The sequence below is a fragment of the Pleurodeles waltl genome, chromosome 4_2 (assembly GCF_031143425.1).
Source record: "Pleurodeles waltl isolate 20211129_DDA chromosome 4_2, aPleWal1.hap1.20221129, whole genome shotgun sequence".
Classification (NCBI taxonomy): Eukaryota; Metazoa; Chordata; class Amphibia; order Caudata; family Salamandridae; genus Pleurodeles; species Pleurodeles waltl.
Genome location: NC_090443.1, coordinates 194,157,764 through 194,170,588, shown reverse-complemented (window position 1 = coordinate 194,170,588; position 12,825 = coordinate 194,157,764).

Here is a 12,825-nt window from a genome sequence, read left to right as displayed (position 1 = left end):
CTGATAGAAGGTAGCTATGGCAAAGCAACTTAGGCTGAACTAGGAGACATGTAAAGCTCCTACTATACCACTGGTGTCATATGCACAATATCATAAGAAAACACAATACACAGAATTACTAAAAATAAAGGTACTTTATTTTTATGACAATATGCCAAAAGTATATCAGTGAGTACCCTCAGTATGAGGATGAGTTATATACACAAGATATATGTACACAAACCAAAATTAGCTAAGTAATAGCAAGAAAGGGAATGCAAACAGTGTAGAATTGCAATAGATTGCAATAGGAGCACATAGGTATAGGGGCAACACAAACCATATACTCCAAAAGTGGAATGCGAACCACAAATGGACCCCAAACCTATGTGAGCTTGTAGAGGGTCGCTGGGACAGTAAGAAAACAGTGAGGGTTAGAAAAATACCCCACCCCAAGACCCTGAAAGGTAGGTGTAAAGTGCACCTACTACCCCCAGAGAGCACAGAAGTCGTGATAGGGGGATTCTGCAAGGAAGACCAACACCAGCAAAGCAACAACAGTGGATTTACGGACCTGAGTACCTGTGAAACAAGGGGACCAAGTCCAAGAGTCGTGACCCTGTTGAGAGTGGGCAGATGCCCAGGAAATGCCAGTTGAGGGTGCAAAGGAGCTGCCACCGGATGGAAGAAGCTTGGTGTTTTGCAAGAACGAAGAGGACTAGGAACTTCCCCTTTGGAGGATGGATGTCCCACGTCGTGAAGAACTTGCAGAGGTGTCCCCACGCAGAAAGACCGCAAACAAGTCTTGCTAGCTGCAAGGGTCGCGGTTAGGGTTTTTGGATGCTGCCGTGGCCCAGGAGGGACCAGGATGTCGCCACTTGGATGAGGAGACAGAGGGGGCGTCCAGCAGGTCAGGGAGCCCTCACAGAAGCAGGCAGCACTGGCAGAAGTACCGGAACAGGCACTTAGAAGCGGAGTGAACCGGAGTCCACCCGAAGTCACAAAAGGGAGTCCCACGACGCCAAAGGACAATTCAGAAGGTTGTGCACTGCAGGTTAGAGTGTCGGGGACCCAGGCTTGGCTGTGCGGACAAAGGAAATCCTGGAAGAGTGCACAGGAGCCGGAGCAGCTGCAAATCACGCGGTACCCAGCAATGCAGTCTAGCGTGGGGAGGCAAGGACTTACCTCCACCAAACTTGGACTGAAGAGTCACTGGACTGTGGGAGTCATCATTCATTCATTAGCTTTATTTCGGTAAATATAAATACCATAAAAGCACATCACATTTGACAATTTCATAGTTTAAAAAAACAACAACAAACTGCATAAAAGACAGTTTCGTCGTAAAAGATTAAAGAAAGTGTTTAGACATAAGCATTTCCCTACTGGAAATTCACACCTTATTATAGATTTACGTAAAAATACATAGTAGGTATTAAAAATCAGATACAGACCTGGCCAAACATATCAGATAAAATAAAACATTTCTGTTTAAAAGTGTAAAAGTATCTAAACAAAACAAATAAAAAAGGAGAAGAGGAGATGCAACTAGGCAATGTAAGATAGTCTGTGCATACAAAAATAGGTTCATCAATGACTGCTCCCCACATCCGTTGTTAACTTTTCCTCTATTTTTTTAAGCGTATTCAGTCTAATGTGCCAGATTGAATCTAGATATTTTGCCAGGCAGCAAGCCACTAAAACAGATGAGTCAGATTTAAAAATTCTCAGAGCCAGTGAACAGTTTTTAAAACCCATTTTCCTGCATAGAGGAATAATCCAGCGGACTCTTTGTTTGTGGTATGCGGGGCATTGAAAAAGGATGTGGGTTATAGATTCTTCTCTGGCACAGCCCATCGGACACATCTTAGAAGTGCAACTAGAGTTAGACCATTTATATGTAAGGGTACGCAGAGGAAGAGAGCCTACCCTAAATCTAATATATAATGCACGTGCATACGGGGAAGAAACTATGTCCATATATTGTACAAATTCATAGTGGCTTTTGAATTGTAGGAAGTTGCCCGTCATGGAAGATGGCGAGACAGCAGACAATTGTAAAAGTTGGACATAGAGCCAAAATGCATCCTTTAATATCTGTGTTGCATTTTTTGGGATAGATAGTGGGTCCTTCCAATAATACCCCAAGCCAAGTAGTGAAAAGGTCCGTTCTACGTATACACACCACTTAATTTTTGGACTGGTGTTGTTGGCCATCAAATTAGCTAGCCCACATCTATAGGGGGCGAGAGTATCTAGTGACCATAAGCGAATCCAGTATAACAAGGGCCTAAGTGCGACGATCTGGCTAATGGGTGGCAGGTTTAAATCCATTCGTATTGGGAGCATTGGGGTGCTGGAAGGAACTCTTAGCAACAACCTTAAAAAGGAGTTTTCCACCTTTGTCAGATCATCTAAGCTACAGTGGCCCCACAGTTCGGCTCCATAAATGGCCCCCCCTCTTGCTTGTAATTTGTAGATTTCAACAGCGGGCGTCATGGCAAAGCTAGGAGATCTAGCTGCGAATCTTATAATGCCACTCGCTCGCTGTTTCAATCGAAGGGTGGCCTTCTGGATATGACAGTGCCACTTATGCGAGTCTTCTAATTTCAAGCCTCGGTAGTCAAAGTCGCTGACTCTTTCCAGCGTAGCACCCTCTAGATAGATAGGTCGTCGCATCCTGCCTTTTTTGTCCCCAAACACCATGCACTTGGTTTTTGATCGATTAATTTCAAGGCCATGGTCATTGCAAAAATCCATGAACCTCGAAAGCAGACTTGAGAGACCTGTGGCTGTTTGGGATATCAGCAGGGTGTCATCGGCAAATAGGAGGCAGGGAATCTTCTGCCCTCCTAGTTTGGGGGCATCGTTGGAACACTCCATAAGATAAGGGATACATGCATTTATGAAAAGGAGGAATAAAATAGGGGCAAGCACGCAGCCTTGTCTTACACCACGAGCGGTAAGAAATTTTTCAGTTAATTCGCCTAGGCAGCCCCATCTGATTCTTCCATAATTGCCAGTATAAAGATCTCTGATAATGTTTAAAATAGAGCAAGGGACTCCTATTTTGGACAAGACTTCCCACAGTTTGTGGCGGGGTACTAGATCAAAGGCCGATTTTAGGTCAACGAATGCTACATATAGATGACCTAAGTCTACATCGACAACTTTCCATTTAATAGAAATAAAGCGGAATATCTGATCTATTGTGCTAGTTTTTTCTCTGAAACCCGCTTGGAGGTGATTTAGGATTTGGTTTTCTACTGTCCATTTATTCAGCCTGCTCAACAACTGATGGCAGAATATTTTTTGAAGGTTGTCGAGGAGGCTGATAGGTCTGTAATTTCCCGGGATGTTCCTCTCTCCTTTCTTGTGTATGGGCACAATAATTGCCTCTTTCCATGAATCAGGATAAATTCTGGTAGTCAAAATGGCATTGGAGAGCCTATTGATATATGGACCCCAGATGTTCTGGTCCACTTTAAACATGTCGGAAGGAATCCCATCCGACCCAGGGGCCTTTGCTGCTTTCTGAGCAGTGATGGCCAGCACAGTTTCGTTCAATGAAAAGGGAGGCAAGGAGGGCATGGGCTCACCCAGAGTTGTTGACTCCCCCAGGGTTGGAATATCACTGGCCGGTGGAAGGCCATACAGTTCCTTGAAATGAGAGAGCCAGGTGTCAGGAGAAATATGAGACTCCAGATAAGGTGCTCGGTTCTGATCGCTGCAAGAAACCAGAAGCCAGAACCGTTTGGAGTCGTGGACTGTAGCTGCCTCAAGTAGATTGCTCCAGAGCCCCTCTTCATACTCAAGTTTGCTTTTGTTACATGTAGAAGCATAATGACGTCTAGCATTAATAATACCTGGTCTATCCTTTGTCCTTAACACATTGACCAAAGTATTTTTAGCCTCCCTACACCTCTTGTTAAACCATTTAGAATGAGGTTGGGTACGGGAGTTAGTCGGTGGCCTGGGACATTTAGTAAACAACTCTTTCAGAGTAGCAAAGAGGTCCATATGGAGAGACAGTACTTCGGTTGGAGCAAGAGTAAGGCTATCGTCAAATAACTGATGGGAAAAGGTTAAGGCACACAATTTTTCTCGAAGCTTATTTGATTGCGCAAAGGAGTCCCATCTGACCGTACGCCTATTACTAGACAACTCCATAGCAGTAGAAGAAACAGGAGGAAATACAACTCCTGCTAAAAGAGATCTCTTATACGTGATCTGGAGAGGGGCATGATCACTAGTATGTGGGTTGCCCACTTCCACATCTAGTATATAGTGCCAAACTCTTAAATCGAAGAAAATATAATCCAGTTTATTACTGTATGAGCCCCTGAAAAAAGTTGGTCTGGCAGGAGTGTCAGCTGGGAAGCGGCCATTACCAAAACGGAGGCCGTGGGATATCATAAGGTCTATTATCTGTGTAGCCCTGGCACACAATTTATATGGATTTCGCTGGATGGAATGAGGAATCAGAAAGGAAGGGATGTTCCATACACTATCTTCAAGCTGCATGACCTCTATGTGGTCTGCATTAAGTTCAAGTTGAACATTAAAATCTCCTGCTATTATGATATGGTATTTAAGACGGAGGTCCGGGATTAAGGTATTCAATAGCTCGATAGTGGTAGAGCGATGGTTGGAAGGTCCTGGCTACTGTAGATGTTTATACAAAGGACAGGAGAGCCTGAGACTGGGTGGATGGCAACAGCCAAAATGTCATAAGAATCCACATATATCTCCTTTATACCTCTCACCTCTGTAGATTTTACCCAAGTGATTAAAACCCCTGCCGCCCTACCTGCTGGAGATAGCTTAGCAGGTTTAAAAAAGGAACTAAACCCTTGTTTGTACGTACAGTGTGTTGCCCATGTTTCCTGGAACATACAGACATTGAAATTTTCGACAAATGCCCCCCACTCAGTATCAACGAGTTTGCCATTAATGCCAGCCACATTCCAGGACAGAAGTTTTGCTGTTTCCTGAGGGATAGAACCGCTTAAGTTCGTAATAGTGTCAACTGGAAAATAGCTGTCAGCAGGTTTCGCCATAGATTAATTTGTGACTTTATTAATAGTTTCAGGTTGTGGATCCGATGGAAAAACAACGCCCGGACTGGATGGATTAGATGGAAGGACAGTAGCCGCTGAGTCTGAACTAAAAATGGAAATGCAAGGGTTGGTAAAACATAGTCAGTCAATGTCCGAGGTAGCCCCCTGAAAATCGGGATCGTGTACTGTTTGGCCCCTTGGGACAAGACCAGAGCTGGTCATAGGAACCAGATCAGATAGTGGATCTCTTTGAGCCTGGTGGCCTGGTGGTCTTAGATCTTGAATGTTTATAGAGTGGTTCGGGACCAAATTAGCTGTTCTGATGGAAGAATTCGGCCGCATATGACCGACAGTAGAGCAGCTAACTGTGAGAAAAATAGCTGAGGGCTTGCTACTTGTAGTCCGCGCTTCCATTTCTAAGAGGCCTGCTACCAAATGGGAATTTTTGAGATTGAGTCTTATGAAGTCGCTGCGACCAGAAAAACCAGAGGAACCATTGGATCGTTCGACAGATAAAATGTCATCATGGATGATTGAACCACAGCCCCTGACGTGTCTCAACCAATGCGAGACCTTGTTGGCTAGTGAAGCTTTGTCTTCTCGCATGTTTGGAGGCAAAAGTGGGACATTACACATATATATGTAGTTGTTATTAGTTAAGTTAGAATTATGGCGGAAGGCTTTGGTGGTGTCCCATTTAAAGGGAACATTAGAGAGAAGAGGAGTATTACTTCCGAGAAAGGGCATGTGCTGTTTATCAGGACACTCATCTTCTATAGGACCTGCTGCACATGCTGGCGGTGGAGGGGCCCAGTTGATGGGACGCCTTTTACAGGTGGATGTTTGATTGGCAAAAGGTTTAGCTTGGACTCACTAATAGGGAGAGAATGTTTATTTTTGAGAAGAGTGGTAATTTCAAGCAATAATGATCTCAACTCACCAACTTCACTCTTAAGGCTACACACCAGTGCTAACAAGTCATTTTGTAGAGGAGCATTCTCTGTGCGTGGCGAAGTTGGGGAGAATGGTTGCTGATTATCCAGGTCATTGGGTACCAGAGGAGCAAAACGGTTGGAACAGGGAATTATAGGGTGTATTGTATAGGCTCTTGGTGCTTCCGAGTCAGAGTGGAGTACAGAGAGGGCAGGGGGGCTACTGGAGCTAGTGGGGTCTTGGCAGACCAACGGCTGGTGAAATGACTGGTGAGATGAAACAACAGGTTGTGAATTGGAGGCAATATGTGAGCTAGATGTTAAAAATGGAATAAGAGTACCAGATTTTAGCTCCTTTCGTTTAGTCCTCTCCTTGTTGTTTAAGATCTGTTCTACCTCTTCTATCAGATCGTCTATTTCCTTGGCAACACAGTTAGTGTGAGGTAGCGTCGCCTTATTGGTTTTGGGTATTTTGGATTTAACAGAGCCTGATGCCGGGCTATCTTTTGCCTTGCGCTTCCCCACTGGAGAATGATACTACCTCACAATGTGAAGAAGGATTTTAGGGTACTTCCCTGTACAGAGTAAGCTGGTGCCGTGCATTAGAGCCCAGATGGGGGGCCCAGGTCGGCCTCCTTCGTTCTCTGACGGGCACGGACGGGCCTGCCCTTGGCCCGGGCTTTGCCCGGGCGCATCCCGCGTTCCCGCGAGCGGGAGCGCTATGAAGATATTTAAAGGGCTCCTGCCCTTTGCCTCCGCTGCTTAGCTGTTCAGGCCCCCAGGTGAGGGAAAACCAAAAGAGCGTCCCGCGTTCCCACGAGCAGGAGCGCTATGAAGATATTTAAAGGGCTTCTGCCCTTTGCCTCCGCTGCTTAGCTGTTCGGGCCCCCAGGTGAGGGAAAACCAAAAGCGCGTCCCGCGTTCCCACGAGCGGGAGCGCTATGAAGATATTTAAAGGGCTTCTGCCCTTTGCCTCCGCTGCTTAGCTGTTCGGGCCCCCAGGTGAGAGAAAACCAAAAGCGCGTCCCGTGTTCCCCCGCTCAGGGGAACCGGAAGTCCTTTTCTTTTCTCAATTTGCAACAAAAATCTGGACTGTGGGAGTCACTTGGACAGAGTTGCTGAGTTCCAGGGACCACGCTCGTCGTGATGAGAGGGGACCCAGAGGACCGGTGATGCAGTCTTTTGTTGCCTGCGGTTGCAGGGGAAAGATTCCGTCGACCCACGGGAGATTTCTTCAGAGCTCCTGGTGCAAGAAAGAGGCAGGCTACCCCCAGAGCATGCACCACCAGGAAACAGGCGAGAAAGCCGGCAGGATGAAGCGATACAAGGTTGCAGTAGTTGTCTTTGCTACTTTGTTGCGGTTTTGCAGGCGTCCTGAGCAGTCAGCGGTCGATCCTTTGGCAGAAGGTGAAGAGGGAGATGCAGAGGAACTCTGGTGAGCTCTTGCATTCGATATCTGAAGCAGAGACCCTAAATAGCCAGAAAAGGAGGTTTAGCTACCTAGGAAGGATGATAGGCTAGTAACACAGGTAAGAGCCTATCAGAAGGAGTCTCTGACATCACCTGTTGGTCCTGGCCACTCAGAGCAGTCCAGTGTGCCAGCACACCTCTGAATCCAAGACGGCAGAGGTCTGGGGCACGCTAGAGGAGCTCTGGGCACCTCCCCTGGGAGATGCAGGACAGAGGAGTGGTCCCTCCCCTTTCCTTTGTCCAGTTTCACGCCAGAGCAGGGCTGGGGGATCCCTGAACCGGTGTAGACTGGCTTATGCAGAGATGGGCACCATCTGTGCCCATCAAAGCATTTCCAGAGGCTGGGGAGGCTACTCCTCCCCAGCCCTGACACCTATTTCCAAAGGGAAAGGGTGTAACACCCTCTCTCTGAGGAAGTCCTTTGTTCTGCCTTCCTGGGCCAGGCCTGGCTGGACCCCAGGAGGGCAGAAACCTGTCTGAGGGGTTGGCAGCAGCAGCAGCTGCAGTGAAACCCAGGAAAGGCAGTTTGGCAGTAACCGGGTTCTGTGCTAGAGACCCGGGGGATCATGGAATTGTCTCCCCAATGCCAGAATGGCATTGGGGTGACAATTCCATGATCTTAGACATGTTACATGGACATGTTCGGAGTTACCATTGTGACGCTATACATAGGCAGTGACCTATGTATAGTGCACGCGTGAAATGGTGTCCCCGCACTCACAAAGTCCGGGGAATTTGCCCTGAACGATGTGGGGACACCTTGGCTAGTGCCAGGGTGCCCACACACTAAGTAACTTTGCACCCAACCTTCACCAGGTGAAGGTTAGACATATAGGTGACTTATAAGTTACTTAAGTGCAGTGGTAAATGGCTGTGAAATAGCGTGGACGTTATTTCACTCAGGCTGCACTGGCAGGCCTGTGTAAGAATTGTCAGGGCTCCCTATGGGTAGCAAAAGAAATGCTGCAGCCCATAGGGATCTCCTGGAACCCCAATACCCTGGGTACCTCAGTACCATATACTAGGGAATTATAAGGGTGTTCCAGTATGCCAATGTGAATTGGTGAAATTGGTCACTAGCCTGTTAGTGACAATTTGGAAAGCAGAGAGAGCATAACCACTGAGGTTCTGGTTAGCAGAGCCTCAGTGAGACAGTTAGTCATCACACAGGGAACACATACAGGGCACACTTATGAGCACTGGGGCCCTGGCTGGCAGGGTCCCAGTGACACATACACTAAAACAACATATATACAGTGAAATATGGGGGTAACATGCCAGGCAAGATGGTACTTTCCTACAAATATTGTAACAGCTTTCTTTTTAGAAGCAGTTGCACCCTGTCATGCTTCAGGAGCCTCGTCAGGCCTGCCACATTCCACAAGACAACTGTTAAATGGCTGTGCAGCGTCCCTGCATTGTTTTTATTGGTAGGCATTTGGCTGGTTGTTGCTGTGGTAGATAGTAAACCTCCTGTTGGTGCTGGTTTCAGTTCCTTGGGCAAGAAACACTTTTCTAGTGCAGCTCGTTGGGGTTGGGTAGATGAAGAGTATGGAAAGATTGGTATTCTGCCCTGCTGCCTTGAAGTGGGCTATCCCTTTAAAATACTATAGTACTATTTTTTTGCTGCTGGAGTTTACTGGATTCTTTTTTTAAGGGAGTGGGATATTTGGGCTGGCCAATCATCTCTGCTTTTATGCCCCATTCCTCCAGGGCCTGCTTATTTGCTAGTATCCAATCAGACAGTGTCAGGAAACTTAAAATTAAAGAATGGTTAATTCACGATGATTACTGTATTCGGGTAGCACCTTGAATGCCAGTCTTAAAATATTGTCGAAGTTTATGTTAATTGCTTCTGATAGTGCCTTTAGTAACCGCAACAGGTTTGAGTTGTTCAGGACATCATGGTTCCCTTCTGAGCTGTATTGGGGTGTAAGGGCTAATGCAGCAGAGGGTGCGCTGTTCCGCTAAGCATTCGTTCCCTGGATCCTACCTTCACTGACTTTTGGTTCTCCCAGTATGCTTCCAGTTGTGTCAGACTGTGATAAGTTGATGGACCTTTGAATTTATGGGATAGGATAGCGGTATTCGATGAATCAGAATTATTGCTTTTGGGGTCAAATATGGATCCAGTCGAAGATGAATGGCCATCAGGCTCACTTACTGTTATATTCGTACTGCTGTTGTTATGTTTGCAGCTTTGCGCCAATGACTGTTTGGGCTGATTATCTGCAGACCGTGAGGCATCGTGATTCTCCTGATTTTTCTGCTCTGTCTTCCTTCCCTTGAAGATGGGATATAGGCTTGGTTCATCTGGCGATGCTGTCCTTAATTCTATATTTTGCTGTGTCTGTAATGGGGCATTACTTATTTTATTCTTTGCCTTTTTTAATCTCTTTTTGTCTCTCTTCGATAGCACTTTTGACCAGTGTGACGCACTGCTATTTGCTGGATCATTGGGGGCATCTGTATTTCTTCCTACCTCTACTCAAGTACCTTCTTGGGACGGCAAGAGAGCTTCTTACAAGATGTGGATTTCTTCAGTTTGTACGTTCTCCCTTGCAGTTGGAAAGTTAGGCTTACTATCCTGCCAGGCACCAAGGCCAGGGATGCAAAAGTAATTGAAGGTGTTTGCGCCTTTTGAGTTGATGCATTGTTTGGCGCTTTTATTGGGACCTGATTTACTGGTTAAACTTGTGCTGTGTCTAGCGCTGGTGGCCTGACCGTGCCTGAGCTCTGCAGAGCTATTTTCCATTCTGTGATCATGGTAGTCAAAACTTCAGGTAGAGATGATAGTTTGCCCAAAATGGGCATGCATTCACATGCACATACAGATGTGGTGTTGCTAGGTGCTGTGGGACCGATACTTAACCCTCTGTTCCAAGGCTGTAAATTTTGATTCAAGTTTATTGATGGATTTGGTACTGAGTATATAAGGTCCCATTGCATTTCTAGCTTATCCAATTGCCAGGTGAGAGCGTGTATTACAGCTGTCAAAGTGGGATTAATCGATGCCAGTAGGTCGTTGGTCTGTGTCTATTTGAAGTTCGGAGGTGCTTGCCCTTTTCTGGGCACTTGGTAGATCCATCTGGCTTGAAGTATTAGGCGAATAGTGCTGATTGTCAATAGAGTCGCTGTACTTCTTTTCATTGCTAGCCCTCTGTCTGTCTTCCAGCACAATGGGGGATTCGTACTTGGAGGCAGGCTGCCCTGTCAGTCCTGTACTAAGATAAAAGCTTGTCTTTCCTAGTTGAGGGGTATTTCCCTTCTGGGGTTTGTGAGGGTTGCGCGGCATAGGGTGCAGTGGTACATGTATTATGTTCCTGTATTTTCTGGGCTGGCTGGATGGCTGTATCGTTTGGGATACTGGGGGAGGTGACAATGCTACTGCCATGTTCAATTTGGTCCTCATAGTTTGTGTGGTCCCCAATTGTCATTGTTATGTTGTCTGTAGTGCTGTTGGACGATATTTCAGTAATTGCGTTGTTCTTTGGCTGGACTGAACCATTGTCTGCCAGGACTTGAAAGTCTTTTGTGCGCTGTTCAGCCGCTTTCTTGGTGCAGAGATTGCTCCTGAATGGGGGCTGGCCTACAGGTGATGCAAAGCTTTTTGGTGCTCTCTTAAAGAAGTCCAGGACTGATCTTTCAGCTGTTCTTTTAACTGACCTGCCCTGTTTTGTCATTGTTGCTTTAATGCTGTTCCTGTTTGGGTGACTTTCTTTTGGTGAGTCATGATTTTGATACGGGCTGGGGAATATCTCTTCAGTGAGGTTTCTAGGCAGTAACTTTTTGCGTGGTTTCTGGTTTATGGACAGCCGCGGTGGCCATGATGGCTGAGGCCTACGAGGCTGTGAGCTAATGGGGTGTAAGCCCTATAGGGTTGTTTTTCATGTCTTCCCTCAGAGGGTTTTTAAGAATATCATTGACGGGCCCGAGTTGAGAATCCAATTTGCTGTGAAGTAACTTGCCTTTACTTCAATTTGTTGGCGAAAGGACAATAGATTCAATATCTTCCAGGTTTGTAGTGAAAGGTGTGGCCCTTTTGGTTGAGGTGAGCGCTGTCTTGGACTCCGCCTTGTACTCGGCCTAGTGTCCCTGTCTATGCACGAGATAAGCATTGCTCAGTTGTGTTGAGTTGAAAGATGAGGCTGAGATTGGTGGAATAGGATAATGTTGGGGGTTTGTTTTCTGTGATGTGTTGTTGGGTGGCGTACCAAAAGATTGCCGCCCAAGCTCAATCTGAGCAGGGTCTCGGTGGAGTCTGGCTGTCTAATCTCATGGAAAGGAAGAGGGTTGTGCGCTCAGTTGAGGTGGGATTGGGGTTGGGAGCAAGGCTCTCCAACCCCCGTAAGCGGCACCCAGCACTAGCTGGGTCGCCTCTGCAGGGTTCTTGGGGCACACGCTTAGCAGAAGCTGGCTTCAGCCTCTGCACTCCACCCACTCCTTTCCTGGACTTCCCTTGTCCCCCGAGACCCCACGCTCACCTCCTCTCCGCTCTGCACTGTTTAGCCCGCTCAGTCCTGCTACTCAGGACTCCTTAGGACTCCTTCAGCCACCCTTTGATCTCTTCTGGGACTGGGTACGGGCTGAGGCGTGGATGGCAGCGGCGCAGTTGGTCTGTGGTCAGCAGTGGTAGAGTGCTGGGCGGGCGCAGGGCCAGGTGCATGAGTACCGCTCCTTTCTGCGGTTATCGTTGCCGTTGCCTCACCGCCTCACCACCTCACTGTCTCTCTGCGTCTCCAGCGAGCTTACAAGCTCCATCCCCCCAGCGGCCTGACCCACGGGTCCCAACCAGGGCTGGTTACAAGCATGCTTCAGCGCTTGCCTCGCTTCATAACCACCGCCGACTCTGCCACTGCTGCGGATTTGCTTTCACCCTACTTGGAGCCGTGGAAAGGCTCTGTCACTTCTCTTGCTAGAATTAGCCCCACAGCCTCTTTGGAGTTCTGCTGAAAATGGAGGCCAGAAGGACCCAAAGGTGGCAACGAGAACAGCCACGAAGAAGGCGGGGTCAGAACACAAGGAGGACGTCACTTCCGGCAGGTAAGAAATAGTAGCATTCAAGTTATAGGCCCTGGGTATATGGTTTACAAGGGACTTACAAGTACATTAAAGATCCCAACTGTGTATATACCAATGTTACCATGTTTAGGGGAGAAGCACATGTACTTTAGCACTGGTCAGCAGTGGTAAAGTGCTCAGAGTCCTAAGGCTAACAGAAATAATCAGCAAGAATATGAGCAAGCAGGCAAAAACGTTGTGGTAACACCATCCTACGTTTGACAGGCCTAACATCTGCACTTCAACAGAAATAAGGGCAAGTCCAGTTGTGAGTGGTCAGCTAGGCAGTTGTAGGGAAAGCTCATGGAAGATTTTTTTGTCCC